The sequence below is a fragment of the Mustela erminea genome, chromosome 9 (assembly GCF_009829155.1).
Source record: "Mustela erminea isolate mMusErm1 chromosome 9, mMusErm1.Pri, whole genome shotgun sequence".
NCBI lineage: Eukaryota > Metazoa > Chordata > Mammalia > Carnivora > Mustelidae > Mustela > Mustela erminea.
Window position 1 is genome coordinate 17,783,374 of NC_045622.1, and position 27,170 is coordinate 17,810,543.

Sequence of the window (27,170 nt, forward strand, 5' to 3'; positions counted from 1 at the left end):
GCCCTTGCAAACTTAGAAGTTTGTTCCTATAGTCTGTTGGGGGGTAGAGACGAGAGAGAAAGATCAGAGGGCTTGGCACATACCACCTGGGAAAAGAGAATTCAAAATTATCAAATAACAAGCCGGAAGCTTTCATTACTTTTTAAGACCAAGTGACCCAAGTCGTCAAGTCTGATCTAATAAGAATGTATGACTGCCAATACCCAAGAGGTGGGATGCATGGTGATCAACCACGTAGAGCCTGAATCTGGTCTTCAAGCACCACTCTACTCATCTGTAAAATACAGTTGGTATCAGGCTGACTATGAGGATTGGTAATAACATTTACTGCAACCTCGCCATGTGCCAAACACTGTGCTTAGTACTCGACAAGCATTAACATCTCCTACCTCCAACAGGTCTATGGAACATTTCCTTACTGAATGCCCCTCTTCCTTACAAGGAAACAGGCATAGAGGCCTGAAGTAAGTTATCCAGATTCATACAGCTGGTGAGTGAAGCCAGGATTCAAATCCAATCAGCCCAAACTCTAGAGAACTCTTAGCCACCACTTAGGAATTAAGTGAAATAATATGTAAACTATTGATTCTGGTACCAGACACTCAGCAATATTACTGATCATTCATTTAACATTGCCAGCATTATTACTGAACTCCCTCTGTTGCTTCATCCAAATGAAGAAAAGTGTATGACAGGGCTTCAGTAAGGGAAAGGCTTTATGAAAGCAAATGCGTCAAAAATAATTATGATAACTGGAACTGGCACACAGGAAAATTGACAATATTTCTTGATTTGAAAGTTCCATGGAGATACAGAACACTTGCAGGACTCACTGGGGGAAGCAGGAGGCTTGGGAGTGGGAGTTCGTTTCTAAAAACAACTCAGCCAAGGGGTATGGCCAAAGGTCTGGAGAATTGGCATCCTTGCTGCCTCGGCTAGGTGGAGGTGGAGATGGGGCTGGGTGCTTCTGCATTAGCCGGAGAGAGAGGGCAAGCAGAGCTGACAGACACAACGCACTCAGGTGACTAGAGAAAGCCTGACCACACACTCCCCGCCATCCGTACACAGAAAATACATGCACAGAGCAGCTAAATCCTTCCCCTCTCCTGTGCGAAGACCTCAAGGAACCAAGCAATGCTGCCATCTGCAAAGTCTTAGGGAGAGCCAGAAAACTTATTAAAAAGCCTCCTTCATTCATTTATTGGATTAGTATTTATTGAGAATCTTCTACATGCCAAGCATTGTGAGGTGCAAAGAATATAAAAAGGATTGAGTAGGTCCCTGACCTGGAGTAGGAGTAAGTGGTCTAAAATGAAGAGGGTTGTACTCTGTCATTTGAAGGAGTGGTGCACAGAGAACCCTGGGAGAGAAGGTGAAGACCAGGGGTACCTAGTTCTGATGTGAAGGTAGAGAGAAGTAGGGTAATGGAAGGGAGTGGGGTCCTAGATGTGTTCTCAGGGGAGGTGCCCAGTAAGGATGAGAGTGAGGGGTCATGTAACCAAGGTCCTGCTCACTGAATCTGGCTCTGTCCAACTTTCTTCTTGCCTGTTGTGTGTATCAGTAAGGATTGCGTGAACACAGAGCTCCCTCAGACACTGCAGAGGACACGTAAAATAAGTAAAAGATAGGATGCCCCATCTTACAGATACTTAAAATGTGATCGTGACTCCAAAGAGGCATAAAAAAAATAATTAGATAAGCTAGGGGAGTGGGTAGCAACACAACCCCAACGTTGGCTTTACCACTCTAAAACTTGCTAACTTTTCACATGCTGCCTAGTGAGAAAGCTAAGTTTGTCATGGCTGTGGACTGTTGGCCGGAAACTGGGGAACATTCCTGAATACGTTAGTCAGCTGGCACCACAGAACACCTACAAAGAGCTCAGAAGTTAAGAGCCATCACCCTGGGGGTGCCAGAGTGGCTCAGTCAGTTGAGCCTCTGACTCTTGATTTCAATTCAGGTCTTGACCTTAGGGTCATGAGTTCAAGCCCCGCATTGGGCTCCACACTCGACATGAAGCCTATTTAAAAAAAAAAAAAAAAAGAGAGAGAGAACCATCACTCTGGACGCAAGTCAGTTCCACAACACATTGTTTGAACTTGGGCAAGCCAGTTAACCTCTCAGAGAGTGGGTCACCTCATCTGCAAAATGGAGATCATAATGGAGATCATTTCTGCAGTGGTAGTGAGAGAACCTGAGATAAAACAAGAAAAGTGCTTAGGTCAAAGTCTGCCAACCATAAGCTCTCAATAATAATAATAATGAAGTTACAAAATATGTATTACTTATAATGGTTTACCTTTTAAATAAATGCTTGTAAGCAATATTAATACTGTTCTTGAGCTCAGTGCCACGGTAGAGGCAAATACAGTTAATTAACAACACTTTTAGACTCTTTACTATGAACCAGTCACTATTCTAAACACTTCATATGTTTTGACTCACTGGATTCTCACAATGACACTCTAAGAAAAATATCATTATCCCCAGTTTATAGGTAAGAAAACTTGAGCACAGAGAGGTTAAGAAATTTACCCAAGGCCACACAGCAAAGCCAGGATTCAAACCCAGGCTGTTTGGCTCAGGCTGCACTCCCAACTGCTCAGCAATGCTGCTTCTTGTCATAATGAATCAGATACAGTTCTTGAAAAGAATGTTTATAAGGCAAGCTAACATATGATAAGACTCAGGAGAAGTAAAAATCATAAAAGTACCAAAAGAAGAGCTGATGAGAGTTATCAAATCCAAATGGGAAAATCAAGGAAAGAGAACAGGAAAGAGAAGCAGTAGCATGCTGTGTCATGGAAGCCAGAGGAAAGAATTTTAAAGAAAGCAGGGGGATACTGGCTAGTCGTGCCAAATATTACAGTGATGGCAAAGTAGAGGAGGCTTGAGAACAAACAGGATGCAGCACAGTGAGGAATTCAGTTAAGGGAGAGAGATCTCAAGGAGGGCGGAGGGTAAAGCCAAATGACAAGGGTTGGTAAGAAACTGACTCTAATCACTGTAGACTTAACTTTTTTTTTTTTTTTTAGATTTTATTTATTTATTTATTTCACGACAGAAATCACAAGTAGGCAGAGAGTCAGGCACAGAGGTGGGGGAGGAAGGCTCCCCGCTGAGCAGAGAGCCTGATGCGGGGCCCAATACCAGGACCCCGGGACCGTGATCCGAGCCAAAGGCAGGGGCCCCAGCCCACTGAGACACCCAGGCGCCCCTGTAGACTTAACTTTTGAAAAGATTAGTAACAAAAGGAAGGCAAGAGAGAAAGTTCAGTTCAAAGGATCCTTCCCCTCCCGGACAAGGGTCCTTTGCTTGTTATCCCAATGGAACTTACACGTGCAGAGTGAAGATGCAAGAGACAGGTGTGGACAATTTACGACTGAGCAAAGAATATGGACAGCTTGTGTGGGGTGGCTCCAGTGGGAGCTCCAGCCTTGGCAAAGAGGAATTGCCCTTCTGCCTCTGACTCAAGAGGGAAGAGGAGACAGATGGAGATACAGAAACATTTGGATATGGAGGGCAATGAGGCAACTCACATCAGCTGCTCCTGACCTTTTCAGCAAGGGAAGTTCTAGGAAGAGAAGCGTGGGTGTCATTGGTCATTGGCTGGACAACCCATTATAGAGATGCCATTTCCCCTTTCCGGCAGCCTGACAAACTCCTAATAACCCTTCAGGACTCTAACCACCTCCTCTGGCCTCCTAAGTGCCAAGGCAGAGTTGAGGCTGTGTCACCCACACTTGTTCATTTATTTTTCTCTTACTACATCAGTCATGCCCGTTATAATTATTTTTGCTCCCATCTCTCTCGTCTTTCAGTGTGAAGTCCTCGACGGTGGAGACTACATCATACATTATATACTAATTTCTTTGCCATCACACCAGTACAAAATGATATGCAGTAAATGTGTGTTGAATGAATAAATAAATTACTCCATAAGCCATACATAAAGGAACTGCAATTCAGACCCAGAAAGGGAATAACATTTTAGAACCAGCATCTTAAATGTCTAGGTTCATTTCAGATCGAAACAGTCTGCTCTTGGGCAATTACCCTAACCTCTCTGCATCTAATAACCCAAGCTCTGAAAAATGGGGAGCACAATCCATGGAACTGCGAGCTTCATTAGTGAATGCCAGTAAAGGGCTTTTTAAGTGGCAAAGCTGATAATTACAGAAAATGCCTCTGAGGGAGAAAGATGACAAAAATCTGTCTCAGGGACAATGAAGGAGGTTTCTTCTAGGATTTCCACCACATTTCACTCTGACACAAGCAGCCATGGAGGAGCCAGAGCCCTCTCAAAGGGCCTGCACCACTAGGTTCCAAGGTTATGTGTTCACCAAGTTCATGAACTGCTGTGAAATCCTATTTGTTAGAAAGCACAAGGGAGCAAGGTCCTGTGACTCAGCACCTCCCAGCTCAGGCCCAATGTGCCCCCTACTTAACTTTCAGCCTTTTCCATTGTCCTGCCTTCTGACTCCCGACTTCTGCCTTTAGAGAGCATCAACAGGCGGCTCAATATGCTCGACCCCTGGAAATACACTTGCTCTCCCAGGAAGTCCATGATAATTTATCACTGCCATTTTCCAAGTGCTAGCTTGATAAACAGATACCTGAGTGAGCCCTGAAAGCAGCCACCAGCTGACTGGCACAAGATGAGACAAAGCCCAGTCCAGGTGAGCTCCAAAAAACAATGTGACATGGAATAAGAAGTTGAGTTGATGTTCTGGGACTTTTAAAAACAACAACTTCATGATTGGTGTATTTTATACTTATGTCTAAGGCCATAAACATATAAGGCATAATGTATTCTAGGTGGCTGGTCCTAAATGTAGAAGAACATTGCTGTGGAAAAGTTTAGTGAGATGATAATTCTAAAATGTGGGTATTTGATTAATACTGTATGTAATTCATATCTACACAAAGGCACGCACGTTCGTACACACTTGCACACCCACACATACCCCCTCCCCCCAAAGCTGATTTTGTGGAAGGTAAATTCATAATGGATTTGTGCCCCAGATTCACACATTTCATATTCGCAATATGTGTGATAATAATGGGTAAAGATAGTCTAGAATTATTAACTGTCACAGTTAATCAAAAGGTGATTATATAGAGGAGATCAGATCGGAGTAAATGAAGAATGGGCATTAGAAGGGAAGAAAAGAATAGGACACAAAAAACAGGGATAAGACTAAGAATTGATGACAAGGTATCTGCGTCTTGTCAGTGGTCCCAATTCTTTTCCAGACTGGTTATCAAACCACATTCAAACATTTCCAGAATAGGGGCACTTCCCGCTTGAGACAGGCCTTGATTGAATTGGTCACATATGTAATAGTGAAGGAGGTTTTCTTTTCCGTTACTGCAGGCTGCTTTCTTACTATCCAAGCAGTTAACAGTCTGTAGATCCTCGTCAGTGCTAAATGTAGAAAATCTGCCACTGCTATAATTAAAACTCTGGTTGGTATCCACATTAGCCAGTTGATCTGAACATTAGCCACTCAAAGCTCTTCTTGAAACTTATAATTAGTTGGGAGAGAAATAAAATGACAGCATGTTCTTATTGACATGACTTCAGGGTCCACACAGAGGCTGAATGGCCCTTATTCAAGGATAGCATATGGGGAAGCCTTTCAACTGTTGGAAAGTCAGGCTAAATGACTTCTCATATCACCTGCAACTGTGAAATTGTAAAATTCATTGACCTCACAGGAAAATTACAAAATTATTCTATGAGGTGGACATCACTGGAACATTCCATCCCTCCCGGGGAGCCCTCCCATTGAGGACAAGCAGAAGCTCTGGAAACAATGTCAGCTGTCCTCTCACTGACCCACACACCTTGCAGGGGTCACCTGTGCTGTCTGAGCCCTGAAAGCCTACTCCAAGTACCCTGTACTTACCCAAGTACTCCCCAGGCCCCAGTTCATCCAATGAAATAGCTATCACTAATGGAATCTTGGCTTGCAACCTTTTCTGGGCAGAGTTGAGGTAAGTAATTTTAGAGCCCATGATACCTTAGAAATTCGGGGTCATCTATCCCATCAACAATCAAAACAGAAAATAAAGCCTCAGTAAAAAGATTATATTGCTCAACCAGTATGCCATTAGTGTAACAGATATAAATTAAAAGAGTCGGGGAGAGATTTGGTCTCTTTTTTTTTTTTTTTTTGAGGTCTAGAACCTCAAGGAAGTTGAGAGCTTAAAGGAAAGGGGGCAGGAGGGCAGAAGGGTCATACCATGATTAAAGCTTCCACCATGCAATTAATCAAATGTGAGGTATATCACAAGAAATCGTAATAAAAAGAACAAACCCTCAGTGCATACCCTTAGTATCTAAGATGTAGAAAAATGTGCGATGTGGGACTTCATTTCAGCTATCCACTTAGGGATTTATGCAAACAAAGGCTCAGGCTGTCAAGTGACTATTTTGGAGTAAAGAAGCAGCAAAGGGCCATGAGCTAAAAACCAAATAAAATTATGCAATTCCATTCTTTAAAAATCTTTCAAAAAGAAAAAAACTAATCTGTTACATGACAAAATATATAAAAATATATAGTAACTCATAGGTAAGGGGTTTTGATCCAGTTTATCTGAATTCGTACCTCAATATCTATGCCTATTTCTATATTTGCATTCATATTTTATCAGTTATTTTGTGTTTATTGGTTGCCTCCTAAACTAACCTCCAAATACCTCAGGATGATGTCTTTTTTTTTTAATCCACGTCAATCTGTTGCCATGCTCACTGTGGTTGACTAGCATTCCATAGAATCACTAAAAATGTTTCATCCAAACCCAACTTCTGCTTTTCCTAAGGTAAGAGAGATTGGTTGAAGTGCTTTACATAAACATCAATAGGGAAATTCTCCATTTGAAATATGGGTAACAATTACTCTGTACCTTGAAGTCCCTGTAACTTTTCAGAACATTTTCATGGAGATCATTTCATTTCAGTATCTATTTCATGAACAGTCCCCAAAGAACATTACAACCACCGATCACCCCCACTCACCAGTGAAAGCTATGTCTGGAGTCTTGTGCCTTTTGGTAAACCAGAAAACTGGAGGTCATTCCTCCTCCAGGCAAGAGAATGTTCATTGCAATTCACCTCGCTAGAATATAACAGCGATCAGCTAGAGATCAGCATAGAGAAAGACAGTGCTCAAGCAACATTACAGCAACTCAGACTATAGAAAGATCCAGAAGGTCAAAACACAGGTCTTCCTAGTCCTTGAAAAGTTGAAGGAAGACACCTAAGTGTCCTTCAATCACCCCCTTAAATAAGGTGTCCACAGTGTTTATGGTTTTCTCCCATCCTGACATTTTGTCATAATTTAGCATTCCTGGGAAGGCTGAAATGAATGCTGAATTTTTCACAGGAGCTGGGTCATGCTGACAGTGATAGCAACTGACAGGAGATTAAAAGGAACCAAAGAGACTGTGCTGAAAATGTCTCATCAAGGTCACCCACTCGTGATAAGGCAAGTGGAGGATGAGGGACAAATACAGGCTTATCGCTTAAGAACCAGCTGGGACAATGACATTATCTAATTATTCCCCTTCATTCCCATCTCCTCCAGCCTCCCACTCCAACACACATGCTCTTAATCAAGTCTGTTATTTGAAAATTACTAGAAGATGGTTCTCCTCTTATCAGTTCAAGGTACAGCTACCATAAAGGCAATGCCACCAACCTTCCCAATCGTGCCAAGCAGAAATAGTCACTCCCAAGTCACTCGGCTCACCCCTTCACCACTGCACTTACTAGTTACGTGACTTTCTCTCCCGAAACTCTGAAACCCTCATGTGTCTGAAGCATGTCCTCCTCTTCTATTAACCTACACAGTGGCAGAGCTAGCTAGCTATCTACTGACACTCACGATTCTTCCTCTCTAAAACAGAGTTGCTGCTGAGAAGTTCCTGCCAAGCCAGGAACTACTTTTTCCAGCTTCACTTCTATCTGGGTGTGGCCACTGGACCAGGTTTAGTCAGTGGAATATGAGCAGAAGTGATGTACTTCACCTTGAGGTTTTTTTTAACATACCATACATCCACACTCTCTTCTGCCTACCACCAGCTATGTGCAAACCTTGATGAGACAAGATGTTGCTGGCTTGATGAGGGAATCATTGCATGGAAGAAAGCTACTGTATGGAAGAAACCATGTATTGGACTAGTGCAAGAGGGAGAAATATATTTCTTCTTCTTTTTTTTTAATGTGTATACGTTTTAGGGTCTATTTGTTACCAGAGCTTGCACTAACTAATACACAAGCCTAAACCAGTGGCATATACATCCATTCAAGGGATGGCAAATAACTAAATGGAGTATTCACCCATTTGCCTATGAAAGAGCCTGATTATTTTGTGCTTTTCAAGGAAAAGATTAACTATGGATTACATCTCATGAAATTATACCCAGTAATTGTTATTATGGAAATCATCTCAGAGTGCTATATGAAACAGACTGATGCTAGGATGGTTTTATGTTTCTTCAAATTCATAGATACATATTTAAATTTTGTTAGTGTGGGAGAATGTTGAGGTTGCCATGGCAACAAGTTAAAGCAACAGAGGGCACGTGATGTACTGGGCTGCTTGGTGCTAGCCATGCCAGCAGAAACATAACATGATGATATCATACGGGGAAAACTCTACTAAGGGTTATGGTGTGGTAGCCAACTATCTGTCTTTCACCTTCTAGGAACCATAGTGTAACACACTGATTTGTTCACAATTTTGATAATATTGCCAGTTCTGCAATGAAATGGATTTTGGAATAAAGATGAGATGATTGGTAGAAGATCAGCACTCTATCCCCACCCTTCTGAAAATACACACACACACACACACACACACACACACACACGCACACATTGGGCTGACGCAAGTAGACTCTGACTGAGTTGATGAATTGAATGGACAATACATTTAAAGTAAGCAATCAAATTAAGCCCCTCCAAATTGAGCAGAGGTTTTGGAGCAAATTTCTTAAGTAATTACCCCAACTCTTTGATTTACTTCACCATGCACACATAGCCTTTATTGATCCCTTCTCTGTGGACCAGGAGCCTAATTCTCTGCTATATACTTGCTCCTTATTCAAGTTATCATCACTCTCTTATGAAAATTAATGTTTCAAGCAGGGCTAGTCTACCTCCCCCAGGGATATTACTCTTCTCTCTGAGTGACCTTAGGGCTTCTAAGTGTCTGGAAGCAATAATCGTGAGATAGCACAAAGGGCAGGTGGCTTGGATTCAAATTAAAAGAGAAAAGAAATAGGTTTGGCCTCATGAAATGTGGCAAGTTGGAGTAGAGATGTTTGATGGGCAAGAACGCTTTGGGGGGACTGATATCGCTGGCCGTTCTTTGAGTAGTAAAGGTAAAGAAAAAACTCCCCTGACATCATTTCTCCTTAACACCCTAGCAAGTAATTCAGGAAAACTTTCAACTCTAAGAAGAAACAAAGAAAAAGGATGGCACCCCGACTTTTAGTCTAGACTCCCCTTTTCTTCCCCTTCTCTCACCCTACTGTTTCGAATTCTATGTGCGGATTCACGAGTGTCTTCTCCAGCCCCTCCTAGTTTCATTCTGAAACTATACTGGCCAACTTCTTGGAGAAGAGATGCAAGCTTCGAGAGTCCTTCCCTCCCTGGGACAGCAGGAGCCATGCAGGGAAGAGATTCCAATGGATAAGAAGCCTTTATTGTAGTGAGAAGCGGGACAGAACGGAGGCGGACTCTGGACCCCACCTGCAGTGGTGCAAGGCAGAACCATTTCAAGGCAGAACACGGCACAGGCAAACATGAAGAGGAATCGAACTGAATCACAATGCCAGACAGTCTCAGGCGGCCCCTTGACTGCTCCTGGTACAAACCAGGGTCAAAGACGTCTGACGGGGCTCAGTAGACAGAGGAGATCAATAATGCTAAAGAGTAACGTCTGCAGTGAGACACAAATCATTGCAAGTTCAAATAAAATGCTCTCCATGCTCAGGTCTGCGGACGGAAGCCCTACAGCTGCCATACTGGCATTGCCCTCGTGATACCCCCTCTCTCCGCGGGAGGGGTAAGAGGGGGAGAGAGAAACAGCAGGAGCCAGGGGTGGTCTTCCAGCTCTTGTGTTGTCTGCCACTGAGAAACCCCAAATAGTTTAGCGTCCATCTGGCCGATTCAAGGAGAAAACACTGAGAGCATGAACTATTTTGAGAATGATGAGAATAAAGCACACTTCAGTCTCAGAAGAGGTTGGGAGGTAGCTAAATGAAGTTATAAGCAGCAGAATAAGCAGAAAGCAAATTGTATTCAATGACTTAAACCTACTGAGAACTTACTACACAAGCCAGGTCCATTTACTACTAAGGAAACTAAAACATGGAGCTGTGAAGCCACATTCCAAACATCCCAGGATTGTCCATGGAAACTCCAGGACTCACACCGAAGCTGACTCGCTACAGAGTCAGACAGTGGTCTTAACTCCATGCCACACAGCTCTGTACAGGGCTCACTTCTAACTGCAACTAAATATGTTTCTCTAGGCCTTTCTCTTTCTAGCGGTCTTCATCACGTCGGGGTCGCTGGTGTGCACTTGACCCATCTTGATGCACAGAAACAAGGACATGTATTTCTAAAGGCCATCCAGCTGTCTGGGTAGAGGCTGGAGGCATCATGCAGTGGATCACAGGGAAAGGCAGAGGGCATGGGCATTGCAGCGTTGTATCCTGCCATTTACTCCTCTTGGGGAAGTGTGCTAGGGGAGAGTTGAGTTCTTGAATCAAGAGGACAAACTAGCAAATTCCACTGTGGGTTACTCACACCTCCATAGTTTTTTTTATTATTGTTGTTGTTCAATATATGACACATTGTTTTGAGAACCTACACCAACAGAAGCAAAAATAATGTAAAAGGCAGAGTCCATGGCCAGGACTTAAATTCTACATTGGGAGCATGCTGTCAGGGTCCTTCTGGGGACACAAATTCTCTGTGGCTCCCCAACCCTCTTGACCCATTTCACAGATGCAGTGCTAATGGTAAAAATGGAAGAACTTCAAAATGACTGATATCCATTTTGCTTACCTGTGGTTAAAAATTACTCTTCTGCCTTAGGAAGGAAACTAGGATTGACTCAGCAGGGCCAACGCTTAGCTCCCTGTACTAGGTGATTTGTCCACACCCTAGCTTACTGATTTCTCACAACCATCTTTTGAGGTACCACACACCTACCTTCTAGCTGATGGAACTGAAGTTACAGTGATCAGTTTGCCCAGGGCCAGGCCCAAGGTGGTTGCACAGGGACGCACGCCTATATTCTCATGACATTCGTAATCGGTAGTCTTTCTTCTATATTCTTCTTGGCCTCTTTAATGATTAAGATCCTTGCCACACCTCTGTGTTATCATTATAACCTTGAGCAGTCATAGTTGCATGGAGTAGAAGGTATAGAGTATTAAGCTGAGAAATTGTACCAAAATCAATGTAAACTCCAGAAGGTAATGCTTTGTCAAAACTCCTTAACTAAGTGGTTTACCTCTCCTCGTCTGTCTCCCCTAAAACCGACATAAAGAAAAATCATTCTGATTACTTGAAAGTTGATTAGTTGATGAGTTGGTCGGTTGGTTGATTCCAGATTTCCAGAACCTTAAAGAGAAGCATTTCATGTCAAAATAAACTTTTGTGGATAAGGTCTATTTGGGAAAGGATCTCAGATGAGCTGACGTAATGTGCTCGTGGATGGGTCCACCTCTGGAAACATAGGGTGGAGGGAAAAGGGCAGGAGCTCGGGAGTCATCCAGACCCAAAGGAGAATCCTGGCTCCCCAACCGGGGGAAATGGAGGAAGTCATTTTCCTTCTCTGAGGCTCAGTGTCTTCATCTTTAAAATCAGAATGATGCCACCACCTCAAAGAGGCAAGATGAGGAACAAATGAGATGACCTACACAAAAAGCTGATCATCACACTCGGCACAACAGACACTCATTCAGGAAAGCGGAGTTTCTTTCTCAGTCCTTTCTGACTACCTCTTTAATGTCCTTGAAGGAGATTGGGTGAGGGTACAAGTAGCACCCCCTGCTGGTTGAGTGCAGAGTCCATCTAAGGAAGACGGGATTCTCACCGTCTGCAACTTAAATTGGCTCCAGGAAGAGGCAATTCATACTCTTGCCATTTATCCTTGGGTACCCTGGTGTTGGTGGCCAGGAAGGTGGCATTTCAAACAAAGGATGTCTGACAATTGTAGGGCCAGATGATTCCTTTACTACTATTTGGTGTGTTGTGTAACAGATCTCCATATTGTGCCATTCAGAGTCTCTCACAACTGCCTGAATCCCACAGATGGCGTCTCCGTTTTCATACCGCCCTACTTTCCCAGAATTTCTACATCTCCAGGGCCATTACCGCCTCCTGACTCTCTCACACTTATCCTATTATGCTATTATCCTGCACCCAGCACTGGCTGCTTTATTTTCTACTTTCTGCCACAATATTATGGGGCCTGAGTTGCCGACTCTCAGATAGTGTCTGTCTGCTTGCTGTTTGTGTGCTCCACTGGGGAAAAGGGAGGTGTGGAATATCCATTTGTGTACATATCAGGCAAGAGACAATGCCAAAGCATTTCAGCAAGCAGAAAGCATCCTAACAGGGATGCCGCAGGCAGAGGAAGGGGTTGCCTGTCCCACTAAAATAATTAAACCCCATCATTTCAAGTCCCCCCAACACCCTGTTACGTATATAATCCGAACGGCAAGGGAAGATGAGCAGTTAGCTGGTAAATTATCTTTGCATGTGTTCCCCTTTAAGAAAATAAACCACACACAAAAATTTTTTAATCACTTTACAGTATTAACTGTTTCAAGTGGCTCCCTACACAGAATTCTCTACCTCCGTGACAGCTCCTTTTCTGTGTCGATGGAATAGGCTAGAACCTGAGAGTTGTTCAGATCCAGTGCTGATTTCCAAATCCTAGTTGTATCGCCCGGGCTATTGTCTTCGCACTGCAACCAACTTGGCAAAAGACTCAGTTCTTGGAGCTTCTATTTCCTCGTCTATTATACGGGGATGATACTGCGTACCTAGCCTGGTTTGGGGGAAAATAACTGAAGAACGGGGAAGCTGGTGATATCGCGCCGACGATCAGAGGAACTGAGACTTATTTATCCCGCTCCCTTCTTCAACACTCAGACACGCCACCAACCCACACATGGCTCTCTCCCATAATTCCAGTGGCCTATCTTCCTAGGTAAACTGGTTTCCGTGGGGCTGGATTCATTCCCTCTTACTCAGCCCAGGGACTTAGAATAACGGCTTAACAAATATTAGTGGAATTAGGAACAAGTGGAATTACAAACCTACAGAACAATTGGTGGGTTCAAAGGAAGAGAGGATCATAGTTTCTTTAAATTAGATTCTTTTCAGCCATACCCTTACAGATCGCCATTCATAGTACTGTCTTAAAAAATGATCATGCTTCCATCTGACATATAAAAAATAAAGAGAGAGAGAGAGACAGAGACAGAGAAGTGAAGAAAGATGGAGGAAGGGCAGAGGAAGAAAGGGAGGGAAGAAAAAAAGAAAGAAGACAACAACTGGGAGCTTCTGATGTCAAACAATAGTCCCTGACTACCCATCTTAAGCACAATGCTCGTAGAATACAAATCAACTTCACTACTAGCTACACCTAAAGGATAATTAAGAAGTACAATGTGATTTGGGAAAGAAGGGAGGAGAGAATCCCTAACTCCCACGGCTAACCAGAAATGACTTGAATCCTCTGACATGTTGTATTATTGGTGTAAATATCCCATCCCAGCAATAAGACTGATGGAAAGCAAGAGTGGATCTTTTATGGAGTCCCAAACAGATCATCATCAGACATCATCTTTCTTTACTGAGCACCTACTATGTGTTTATAGCTCAGCTGCCCAGAAACTAATTCAGATCAGCTTAGCCCCAGTGGGATAAAGTTTGAGCCATGCATGATAAAGCTTGAATTAAATGCTTATTTAGAAGGAAGGAACAAGCAAGCTGCCTCAAAAAGAAGGAAAAGGGCACCGGCCCCCATTCTGGGAGGGACAACGTCTAGACCTCCCCTCAAAGAAAGTCTTATGTGTGGACCCAGGTGCTGCTGAGGGGGGCCTGGCGGGGTGGTGGGGGATGAAAGGCTTTCTGGAGGCCCTCTGACCCCAGTCGTCCCACGGGAAATGAGCGAGGAGGCTGCTGGCTGGCAGACAAGCAGGTGTGCCCTTAAGAAGCCATGGAGATTAGCCGGGGCTTATCCAAACCTCTGCAGGAGGCAAATCTCTCCTGGCTCTCTCAGGAGACCTCAGCCCTCCTCTGGCATCAAATAAGCCAGATGCAGAATGGACGTCAACTTGGCCTTTGTGAGTCCCGGGCCCCAGAGCAGGAATCTGGACACCATGACACTCACCAGAGCCCCCAGTGAGAATGGGTTTCTGAACAATATGTTTAGAAAAAGGAAAAGGGAGCAAAAGAAATGACCACAAGTCAGAATCACAGACAAACGAAGCCTCACTTATACTCGCATCTTTGCCTTTGGGGCAGTCTTTACGCCGCATCCACCCCACCTCAACCCACCCCCAGCCCCACATTTGACAATTTGACCGTAAGTTTCTTTTTTCTCAAGAAACTATGGCTTCTGGGGAAAGTAGCTGGTATCTGCTCTTCAGCAAAGGTAAAAGCCAAAAGGCTCAAAGATTGAGACCCTCATTCTCAGGAGCCCTAAGGAAAGCAAATTAGCAACATAAGCAGTGGAAGGAAGGAAAGAGGGGTTCCCATCAGTGTGGAATACATCCATTTAATTCCATGCCAAGGTCCAATGATGTGGGGGAAAGAACACTGGCTTTAGAGTCAGCAGATATGCATTAGAATCCTGATTCTGCTGTGTACAAGCTGTGTGACTCTGAACAAGTTACCTAACCTCTCTGAGCATTGATTTTCCCATCCCAAGGAGAGCATTAAACAGAATATTGTACAAGCTGCTGACAGAGTACCTTACTTATAAAAGGTGCTCAATAAACTTAGTCCCTTCCACTCTTCCCTCTTTCAATAACCCAATTCACTACATAAAACAGTGGATAAAATCCCTACTATTTTACACTTGTCGAAACCCATTCCTAGGGAGGGTCATTCACTTACCCAAACCTCACCTAGATGGAAAGAGTAGAGAGCAGAATCCAGATTTCCCCGATGCCCTTGCTAGGCCTTTTGCTGTTTGATGGGCACCATAAAGATGACCCAGTGCCCAGTCTCAGAAAGGTCCAAACATGGGTGTGGCAGAGGGGAGACATCAGCATCCGATGCTAGTACAAACCAGGGAGGCTAGAGCTGTACTTGTCTCTCAAACATGCTTGAAACTCACCAGGAAACCCATGGCATGTATGGGATTTGGGGGGGGGGGGGGGGGAGACGGTGCGGGTGGGCTTCACAACTTTAACTAACAGTGTAACCAAGAGCCCTCTCATCTTTTAAACTGGCTGTACCACACACACACTCAAGTACAAGACCACTGGCTCTGGAATGTCTGAAATGGGGAGATGTCCTTGACACAATGACAACAATAACGGGACTTTTTTCTTCAATTCACCACCTTCCCTGCCAGAGCATGCCAGGCCAGCGGGAACGTCCCTTCGTACCGTGGGCTGCCTCCTCTCCACCTGACTCTCATATCATCACTGGGGCAGGAAGGTTCTCTGCAACCCAGACTGCAGTCCATCTTGTCTTGCTTTCTTCCCAAAGGTAGTTAAATTTCTGTTTCTGTTTGAAATACCCTATCACCCGTACCTAAACGGATAATTTTAGAACTAGGACTCTCACATGCGTTCTCTTGTTTTATAAATGAAGGAACTGAAGGAGGCTCAGAGATGTGGAAAACTTGTCCCAGGTCATGAAGCTAACGTAGTCAGTGTGTCGACTTGGTGCCCGCACCCTCCACTGACTGACCCAAGGTTTGGGGACCATGTGGATGGGAGAAACAATCTTTTTGCACAGTTTCATCAGTCTAGAGCTAACTGTGCACAGAGCTCCTGAGAAAGGCATTCAAGGTCAAGTGTAATAAGAACACAACCTGTAAAATAGTCAAATATTCCATTAAATATCCTCAAGGAAAAAAATAAATAAATAAAATGCCAAAAAGCCCTTGCAAGACGTACTACTTTTTAAATTCAGAGACTTCTTTGTGGGTCCCGAAGGCAGTGTGCTATAATTATTATGGAGAAGTCAAATCACTATAAATACATTCTTTGCTTTTGTCTCTTCATGTCTGAAAAAGTTGTTTCTTTCAGCTATAATTTACTGATCAACTACTCTGTTCCAGGTATATCCTAAGGCCAAGAATATGCAAATGGACAGCCACAGCCTCTGTGCTCAAGAAACTATCTGAGAAAAGGTAAAAACAGGTACTACATAAGATAAATCAAAGACCTAAATGTAGGGTCTAAAGCTGTAAAACACTTCAGAGAAAATATAGGGAAAACTTTCATGACGTGGATTTGGCAATGATTTCTTGGACGTAGCAACAAAAGCCAAGTAAAAAAAGGAAAAAGGAAAAAAAAGATAAATTGGACTACATCAAAATTTAAAACCTCTGAGCATTAAATGACATGATCAGCAAAAAGGCAACCCGCTGAAAGGAAGAAATTATCTGCAAATCATCTATCTGATGAGGGATCTCAAATCGATGAAAAACTCCTACAACTCAAAAAAAAAAAAAAACAAGTAACTTGATTCAAAAATGGGCAAAGAACTTGAATTTTGGCAAAGAAGGCATACAAATGGCCAGTGAGGATGTGAAAATATCACCACTCCTCAGGGAAATGCAAAATTTACACTACAATGAAACACTACCTCCCCCTCCTTAAGATAGTTGCTACCCAAAGCAGAAAATAGGCATTGAAGAAGGTATGGAGAACTCAGAAGCCATGTGCCCTGTTGGTGGGATGTAAAATGGGATTGCCAGTGTGGAAAATAGTGTGGTGGTGCCTTCCATACTTAGAAACAGAGCTATCGTATGATTCCGCAATCGCAGTTGTGGGTACGTATCCAAGAGAACTGAAAACAGGGTCTTGAAGAGATATTTGTACATCTGTGTTCATAACAGACTTACTCATGGGATCCAAAAAGTGGAAATGACCCAAGTGCCCACTGACAGATGAATGGATAAGTAAAATGTGGTCTATACGTACCCCTGGAATACTACTCGGCCTTACAAAAGAAGAAAATCCTCATACATGCTACACTATGGATGGACTAGTGGACATTATGCTAAGGGACAGAAGCCAGTCACAACACAACAAACTGTGAAGACAAATAGTGTATGATTATCACTTATACCTGGAAACTAAAAAACAAAACAAATGAACAGCCAAAAAAGACAGAAACAGATTCATAAGCACTGAAAACAAACTGGCAGTTTTCAAAGGGGAGGAAAATTGGGAGGTGGGGGCTGATATTAGGGAAGGAGAGGAAGAGGTATGAACTTCCAATTATAAGTCACAGGGATCAAAACCACAGCATAGGAAACACAGTCAATAATATTATAATAACTTTGTTAAAAATGATGAAGATAGTAATTTTTATGTTGTATATATTTGCTGAAAAATTTAAAAAAAAATAAGACAAGAAATACAGGCACCGTCATCACCATCAGTAAACTTAGCAGGAGCGAATGGAAATCTCTAGTACCCTAGAAAACACTGCAAAGGACCGTGAAGCCCCTATAAAACAACAAAGAAATGCTAAGATTCTGTGTGAAAACATCCTGAGAGGAGAAGAGGGAAAGCCTTGATGAAGATGGTGAACTCTAGACCCCGACTAAGTCTTTCTCACAAGACCATAAGCCTCACCACATGTTCATAAAGCCAACAATGTTAAATTTCTCCATCCAGTTAGACATTGCTTGAGGCACCATCTTGATAGACATATCAGAACAACCTAAAAATTTCTAACTTGTTAACCTTGGCTTGTGACTGTTAAGAGGTTTTGCCTCATATCTTCAAGCAGGGCCAATGGGTATGGAGGAGCCCTCTGCAGTGATTTGATACATTTTTGAAACAAAACATTAAACTCTTAAGGAAGGACTTACCGGTTGACTTCATCTGACCAATAATCTCGATCTTGGTTCCCCTTCCACAGGGCAGATCTCCTGGAGCATCACCGTCTTGGACAGACAGGAACAACGGAAGGTGAAACAGCAGCATCTTTACTGAGAGGGAAGACAAGAAAGACCGATTACCCCAGGTAAAGGGAGAATAATTTCCCCACGGTCCCGACACTTACATACCTCACTCAGCTTATGGGTGCCCTTCAAACACCATGCCTGTCTCCTTAGCATTTAATGAGCTCCCTTGCCGTGTGTCTGTGGGCTCAGTGTTGTGCTAAGACTGGGAGTGCCTGGAGATGTGGTGCAGCCCCTCCACTCGGCAATGTCCCATCCTAGGGAGTGAGAAAGCATGAAAGCCCGAACCACGTTGTCAGAACGTAGGATGTCTTGTGGTTCTGTGCCTCAACTAAAGGACGCGCACCGCCTCCCCTCCCGCCCCTCTCAGCAGAGAAAGCTGGAGCCCAGAGGAACAGAACATTCACCAGGGAGTGCCTCCTGACTCTCTTGGCCGAATGAGGTGACGTCCTCAAACCCACGCGCCCTGGTGCTCAGCCTCCCTCTCATTACAGGCCCAATCTCTTCTGGACTTGGTCAGAGCCCACTGATGAGTCCGAGAGCACAGGACTCCATCCCTATTCTTGCTGGTAGACACTCCCCATCCCTTGGCCACGGAACACGCAACCATACCCCAGGTGAAAAGGCAAGTGGCCAGCGAGCGCCCACGTCAAGCCTGTCAGCACCACAGTCCGAAATGCAAGGCTGGCAGCACTGTCTTCATGAACGAAATACGATGCATCACCATGATCCCACGGCTCTGCTTGACCTCCCTGCCTGACCTGCTGGGTCAGCCGCACCCCCGCCCGTTTCAGACACCCAAACAAATCTGCGCATGCTCCCTGATGACGCAAAACTCCGTGGGCAGGCGCGCATGCGCACATCTGTTGTCGAAGCTCCCGTGCCACTGCATGGTCCTGGATTGAACATTCCTCCGCCCTCCACTGACCTAGAAGGGGGAGGCGCCGTCAGTCCGCCCCTGAGCATCTGCACCCGCTCGTTCCAAAGTCAGCCTCTCACCCCAGCCCGTGGAACGTATTTAAACCTCAGTGAAGGGCCCTCACTGTCTTTTGTACTGGATCCATCCACCAGGCTGAATGAAGCTTTTAGAACCAGCAAGGACCAGATGGCCCTCCAAGATCATTTCTGAATGTTTCCATCTGAGTCATTTGTATGCGGAAGTCTTCACAAAATAGCAATCTGGGTAGCAGGCTCCAGGCTGAGTCCAGCTTTCCAGACAGCCCATCTTTGCCTACAATTGAGAAGACAAGCACAATATTGTAGGGTTCCACAAAAATATTACAGCATTTATCTATATGTGTAGCATCAAATACACGAAGTGTCCCTGTCAGGCTGTCACTACAATGGTAGTGTGCCACAGCTACCTCCTTCCCCGACTTACTTGTCTTTCTCCCACTGCACCTACCCCTTCTCCTCCTGCGCAGGCTGAAAGCCAGCTTTGCCAATCAGCCAGCAGAGGGTACTGCAGCACTGGGGCAAGAATCCGATTCCCGGTTCTGGGCCAATCAAGAGCCGGGAGAGATTAAGACTCATGAAAATGGGCTCTGGCCTAATCACCTGCTGGGAGCTCCCAGCCAGAAAGCTGGGGTGGGGTGGAAGATACGGAGCCAGCAGAGCACTGGCCTGCTCGTCTCAGCAAGTGTGAGCACAGTACCAGGAGTCCCAGAATAGGGCGAAGGCGGGGTTCCTGAGTGGGAGGCAAATCCATATGAAGGGGGTCAACCCAGCATTCCCCAGCCTGGGGAATCTACCCTAGAGAAGAGGAAACAGGCTCATGCAAACACTCATACGGAGATATTTATGGCAGCTCTGCTCGTCATCATCCCAAACTGGGAATGATCCAAATGTCCTACTACCACTGAATGTAGAAACCAAATGTGGTGTATCCATACAACAGAAAACCACTCAGCATTAAAAAAAAAAAAAAAAAAAGTAAATTATGGATACATACGGTAATGTGGATGAACCCCCAAAGGCATTATGTTGAGGGAATGAAGCCATTCTCAAAAATTCCATTTGCATGATGACATTTATACAAGATTTTCAACATCTCAGCATTGCCAGGGACCAGGAGTGAGGGAAGGGTATGACGGCAAAGGAATAGCATGAAAGAATGTTTTGGAGTTGATGAAACGTTCTGGATCTTGCTTTCGATGATGATTACATGAATTTATGGCTGTGTCAGAATTCATAGAACTGTATACTCAGGTCAGATTCATGATATGTTAATTAAAAACAAAAATTTCAAAAGAAAAAATGTATTAAAAAATCAAAGGGATACAACGTGAGGGGCAGGATGGGATACGCAGATGAAGAATGAAATCAACAAATGGTCATCATCAAGAATGTAAAGTTGGGGTAAGGCACAGAGGGCCAGAGCAGAGTCTAGCCAGGAGGACAGGCTGATGGGGATGGGCCCAGAAGATCAGGCTGATGGGACAGAAAGGTCATCTGGACCCTCGTGGTGTTGGCTGAGCAAGGAGTCTGTCACTCAATGTTCATGTGGCTCCAGAGACTCTGCTCACCCTTAAGAATCAATATTCATGGTAGTGCAGGGCAGGCTCGAGCTATTTCTACACTTCCCTTGCTGAGAAGAAGGGGATCCTCAGCTTTGGGCTGGGCTTTAGTTGAGAAGGGGTAAGTGACAAACAAAAGCCAGACAAATCTAATCTAACCTCCTCATTTACTGATGGGGAATCTGGGAGAACCCCCAAATCTCACTGCCCGCTAGTGCCCTCAGAGGTCCTGGATCCCAGCCCTGGACCCTTTCCACCATGACTCACACCACTCCTTTGTTAGTTCTCTAGCCTGGGGACAGTATTGCTCTGTATCTGTTTTGGGCAGGTGAGATTATGTTTTCCCATTTAAAAAACAGCAGAACAAAGGTGACAGCATTGCATCCAATCACAACACATTGAAACATTTACTACCTTCCTTAACCTTTTACTTGCTGTTCTTTTCTCAAATGAATTGCTCACTAAATCCCACATCGGAATCTTGTGTCCTCCTTCTCTTATTCAAGCCATTAAATATAATGATTAGACTGGATGATAAAAAGATAGTCAAAGATCTTACCTATCAAATAACCTTCTATATCCTATCCACATGTCTCATTTCCACCTAACTCTGTAGAGCTCAGAGAAGGGAGGATAGCCTCACATTTTGAGCTTATGACTCTTGGATTCAATGGTATGCGAGATAAGCCGAGGTCCTGATTCACTCCATTGATAGGAGATTTGAGATTTTATGATATGAGATGGGACATGGATGTGCAATTCTAGGTAAGTTACTTCCTCTCCCAAGATTTAACTTGCTCCCTTATTATGTGAGCTGATTGAGTTAGAAAATCACCACGGTACTTTCTGGTCCTACAATGTTAACATTCCATGTTCAGCCTTAAGAATAGATTATGAATAGTTAAATCAGTGCACAAAAATTTGAGAAGTTTAATTTAGTAAATAGTTATTGAGGGTCTACTCTATTTTCAGGCTACATGCTAGCCAGGAGGTATTTAAGAATATGTAAGAAATAAACCCTGACTTTAAGGACACATAGCCTAATGGATCAGAACAAGACTCTAGATTTAAAGGCTCCACAGTCAAGGCACAGTTTCCCCTGTAACCATCTGGGTCATTTGTTTAACCTCTCTGAACCTATTTCTTCATCTATAAACTGCAAATAATAATGGCTCCAGCTACAAGTGAGAAATAAATAAGAGTATATTAAGTTTTATTATTAAGCCATTTATAATACTTTTCTATCCTCTTGAAACAGCATTTTTCTTTCTCCCTCCTATACTTTTTTTTGCAAATGATCTCCATTTTTAATTTCCTTTCTTGAAGTTGAATTTTCTATTAATGGTTTGAGATGCAATTCAAGTTCTACTTCTCCATGAAGACTTATCCATCTGTTCCAGCCAATACAAATCTCTCTGTCTCTGGTTTTTGTTGCCTTTTTAAAACATTTAATGGTATTTCTTATTGTTTCATAATTGAGTCAGGTATGAATTGGTGTAAGCTTTTTTGAACTCCAGCTTCTTCTGCCCACAGCGACCTCAGATTCTACAGGTATCAAGTTGAACCCATGATTTGTCCAAAGATGCCACTCCTCTCCTTGGGTTCATTCAATTCATGGTTTCTCAATTGTTTATACTAAATACTCAAGTATTGATCATGTTTCCTTTCCAACATACCCACCTCCAATCCATCCTATTAATTCCAATGTATGTGCATTGTTCTGATCATCCTCTCTCATCTCCATGAGCATCTCTTGACAGGGTTAATGCAATGACGGAGGGCAGGATGTCTTAGTATCACCTAGCAAGTTTTTCAAAATATCCTTTTTAACCTTCCCATAACCCTGTATCAGAGCAGAAGCTTGGTTGAGGTGAGGGAAGAAACAGAAGACTAGGGAGGGAAAAAACCTGTGTATTTTGCAAAAGCTTCCCCGATTATTCCGATATATTGCCTATGACTGTTGAGCACCATCATGTTAAACTTCCTCCTTTCCAATCCTTTCTCCCTCTACTGACCAAATTACTTTTCAAAATTTCCAGTAATAACAGTTCCTCACTGCCTTTCAGGAACAAACAACAGATTCATTAACCTGGCTTTCACATGGCTCCAGGCCACCTTCCTGACCTGATTTCCTCCAATTTCTTCCATGCCCAGTAGGTTCCAGACAAACAAACCAGACCTTGTTGTCCTAGACACACCATACCCGTTCATAACCCCTTCCCTGATTCACTTTTTACCTTGGAATTCCCTTCTGTTCTAACCTCATTAATCCTACCTGAAACAATGCCACTTAACTTTCAATGCTCAAACCAATGCCGCCTCCTCCATGAAGTCTACCCCAATTCCTTCCCCTTTCCAGGCAGAATTAGCTGTTCCCTCCTCTAGACCTTCGTATCATTCTGTTCACAGTGTTAATCCACTGACCAACAGTTTGGGTAGGCTAACTTCCTTGACTCCCTCCAAAAGGTTACAGGTCTTTCTTTTGGTCTCCTACAGAATTGTTTAACTCTGTTACTGTTACACCCTATTGCACTCTGTGTGTGTGTGTGTGTGTGTGTGTGTGTGTGTGTGTGTAAGTATATGTTGAGTTTCCTGACCCATTTATCTACCAAATTCTACTAAATTAACACGCTATCCTCAAAGCTAGATGCCATCGTATCTTTCACTGAATCCCTAGCACCAACCAAGGGTGCAGAATTTTAGTGGCCCCTAAATAAATAAATCTTTGGTCAAAATTCAAATTAGACATCATCCCCTAGTCAGCCTTCCCCAGCTCTAAGAAGTTGCCTTGCTTCACCACAGCACACTGTATATACCACTTTGTACCAAAATTATCTGTTAAACAGTCCATGTCCTTAACTAAGACTAACTTCATTAGGGATATGAACCATAATTTTTCCCTCTTTTTTACCCGTGGCATATGGCACAGTGTCTGACAAATGGCGCTACTCGCCGATGTTCTAGAACAACTAAACTGAATGCACTGTTGTTTCTTTGCAGGGATCTTTACTGTATCTTTTACCACTCTTACATTTTGACACCTCCAGCCTTGGACTGAGAGCAAGCATTCAGCAAATATTTGTCAATTGACATAGTCATATGGAATGTTCCAGAATAAGTGGAGAGGATTCAGTGCCCTTCTCAGTTGTGTTTCCAGGAAAGGACAGACTGAGTCTTTCAGGCCATCACCCCAATCCTAGCCATTGTCCTCCCTGGTATTTCAAGTCAAGTCACCAAAAACAAGGATCTGTCATTGTTCTAATTTCTAGCTTATTTATCCGGTCAAATACCAGGCATTTCGCTCCTCTCCAGTTGTCCCAATATATTCACCAGATTGGCCTGTGTCATATTAACCTTGCCCAGGACTAGAAAAGAAAAAAGAATGGAGGGGACACAGAAATAAAATTCCCGAGAAAATTAAAAGTAATGCCTACTTCTGTGACAAGTTCAAAGCTGAGGTTTGGATCACTGGTTAATGTGTTCATAATACACAGGTCTACTGGATAATGAAAACTTTTAACATTACTTTATCCACAACTGAAGAGTTTTGAAATTTTGAAATATTTGAAATTTTGTTTTTAAAAACGACACCAAAATATCAGGATATTTATGGGCATACACTCAATCGCAACTTATTATTACAAGCTTTGAAAACAATGTGTGGTACGTTTTCCTTTACACAGTAGTAATAATTACCATGTTTTTAAAAAGCATAAACCTGATAAAGTCTATTTCTCCATATTTACGTAAAATAACACAAATAGCCTTTTAGAAGTTTATAAATTGCCCAAACATTTTGAAAGCTTAGGCACAATCAGCTGAAACCATTATATAAAGCACTGTTAGCTAGTGAGCAACCCCCAAGAAACTATTTTCCTAGAAGGTGGAAAGTAGCACTAACTAGAGTTAAGTAAAAACAACGAGTTCAACATTGGTCATAGCACACAGACTGGAAGGAGAGGGAGAAAGCATGGTTGCCATGAAAATAGGAGTTTCTTTCCAGATAGGTTTGTATGTGAAATTGCTCAGAGGCAAAAAATATAATGAACCTTCCCTTCTCATTTAATATAAAAGGTAGAGGGATACTGGTGAACTTGAATTCACATTGTATGATTTTATTTAAAAGTCCCCAGAGTCAGGATTACTCTCAATTTCTACGATCGAGGATAGATGATTGTCTTTCTACAGTGAGGTCATTTGTGTGATTAGGCATAATGCAGTATTTTAAGGCTCCATCAAGAAGAATGAAATGAAGTCAAGAATTGAGAGGGCCTGGTTCAGATTCGTCTTACAAAATCTGATACCAGAAAAAAAAAAAAAAATGAGTCTGGACTTGAGTGATTCTAACTGATTATCCATGCCACCAAATTTCACTGGTATAAAATGAAGTGATGTGGGATATCCAAAATAACTAGTTCTCATCAGGGAAGGATGGGCCCCAGTGACGATCACCACACTGAGTTGCCATTTAAGGTCATTTCCCAGATGAGCAAGTAGTAGGGGGAGGAGGGTAGAAACCATTTTGAGAAGATTCAATGCTTCTAGTATCATCCATCCTAATGTCTGCATGTTCTGCTTTGTTAATGCTTAATATGACAAGAAAGGAAAGTTCCAAACTATCTTAAATGACTCCAATGTGCAGAAAGACTGATTCTCCTTACCAGAGAAGAGGTCCCTGAAACCAGCAAAGTGCATCCTATTGAAACAACTTTCCTCTTCAACTGTCAGTTTTTAAGGGAAGGCTAGGATCCTACTAACCAGCCCAGAGTTGTTCTGAGATGTCAAGAGCAACCGTGCAAACTGATGAACATTGGCACAAGGAGCTGAACAAGAAAGCTTAGATCTTCACTTTGGTCCATTGATCGAGCACCATGGGTTTCCCAGCACTGGGCAAGCCCAAGCTCTCTCCGGTCCTCATTATCCCCTTATGCATATGAGGGGGAGAAAAGCCACTCCTTTCAAGAGTATGAAGACAAATGAGATTGTGATGATCAAATGACTTGAGCATTTGCGGGGACAAAAGTTTTGCAACAAGGACAGTAAGTGGTTTCCTTTAAGAGGTTAAACAATGCAAATAAATTACATTTATTCCATGCATTCTTAGAAGCTTGGATGACCTGGTTTCACTGGGCAAATGGCACTGGTGTTTCTGGTCAGGCTTTATTTGTCTTACCCTGCCAGTCGCTGGAGTTGAAGAGGGAAAGATGAGAAGGCCCAAAGGGACAGGGACTTGTAAAAGGGATTGAAGAAAGTTAGAGGGCCCTTACAATATCACTAACTGTTTGAAGGATGACTAATCTGAGACATCCCTTTTAATACCGTCCCACAAACTTTCAAGCAATAGTCCTAGAGTAGGCATTTTATGGATTCCATTTTCATGAACAGGTGTGTAGATAATATTACATATTCTTTTCTCATCCTTCCAGATCTGCTCTCGGAGAAGTGGGTAGAGGAGGAACTTTTCTCCACACCATCAGTGTTTCTTTTGCATATAACTTCACTTTAAATGAATGTGGGAGAGGGGCGGGGAAAAGCCCTGGATTGCCACATAACTTCTCCTAGAATATTCTTAGGATTCTTACGCTGTGCTTAAAATGTCAACTGTCAAAATAATATAATTATTTTTCAAGGAAATCCCAAACATCTGCAGTTAGCCTAGCAAGTCTACATAAATGAAATAGTACACACCTCCTTCCCACCCCCCTAAAAATAAATCCAGGGAGAAAACAGAGTTCGGTCAAAGCATCCTTTGTCAATGGCATCCTGGCTCTCCATCCTTGCTTATTTTTAAACCCAACTCCTGAACATAAAACATTGTATCCAAATGCCACCTCTAGGCTAATGTAACAAACCATTAGTGGCTTTCTAGTTACTTCCCAAAATGCAACAAGAGCAGTTTGTGGTGCTGGTTGATTAGCATGGTAGAAAGTCTTCATCTTGCTATTATGTTTTACACTTCTTATGAGCACTTAGAGTCCTATTTCACAAAGGAAGTTAAATGAGCAATTTGATCTCTGAAGGCCTTGTCCAGTTAGGTAGAAGGAGGTGTGCTATTCATTCAGAAAGGGTTAGCACAACTGTCCTCCAAATTTAGAAGAGAAAAAAGAAATCCAGAAGAGTTTAAAAGGTGGTGACCCTGAGAGGTGTGTCTGCAACTTAACTGTAGAGTCTCCACAAATGAAATGCTTTTGGGGGGAAAAAGAAAGTTTTCAGTTGATTAAGATGGTTGGAATTAATGAGTGGATTGAACATGGTTTAGCACCTTGGGCCATCCCCTACCATTTTAATAGTTATATTAAGTCAGTCTAAGGGTCTATGGGCAAATAGAAGTAGAAGAGCTACAACTTCTTTTATCATTTACACACACATCTATGTGATCTTTTGCTTGATTTATATTAAGGTGTTCTTCCAAAACACCAAAAGATACTATTCTTCCCTTTGTCTTTTTTTTTTTAAG

The 27,170-nt window shown here is 43.0% G+C and overlaps 1 pseudogene; it reads right to left on the reverse strand.

Moving 5' to 3' along the window:
• LOC116599327 overlaps positions 1 to 27,170 on the reverse strand; it is a 111,839-nt pseudogene that overhangs the window by 36,619 nt on the left and 48,050 nt on the right.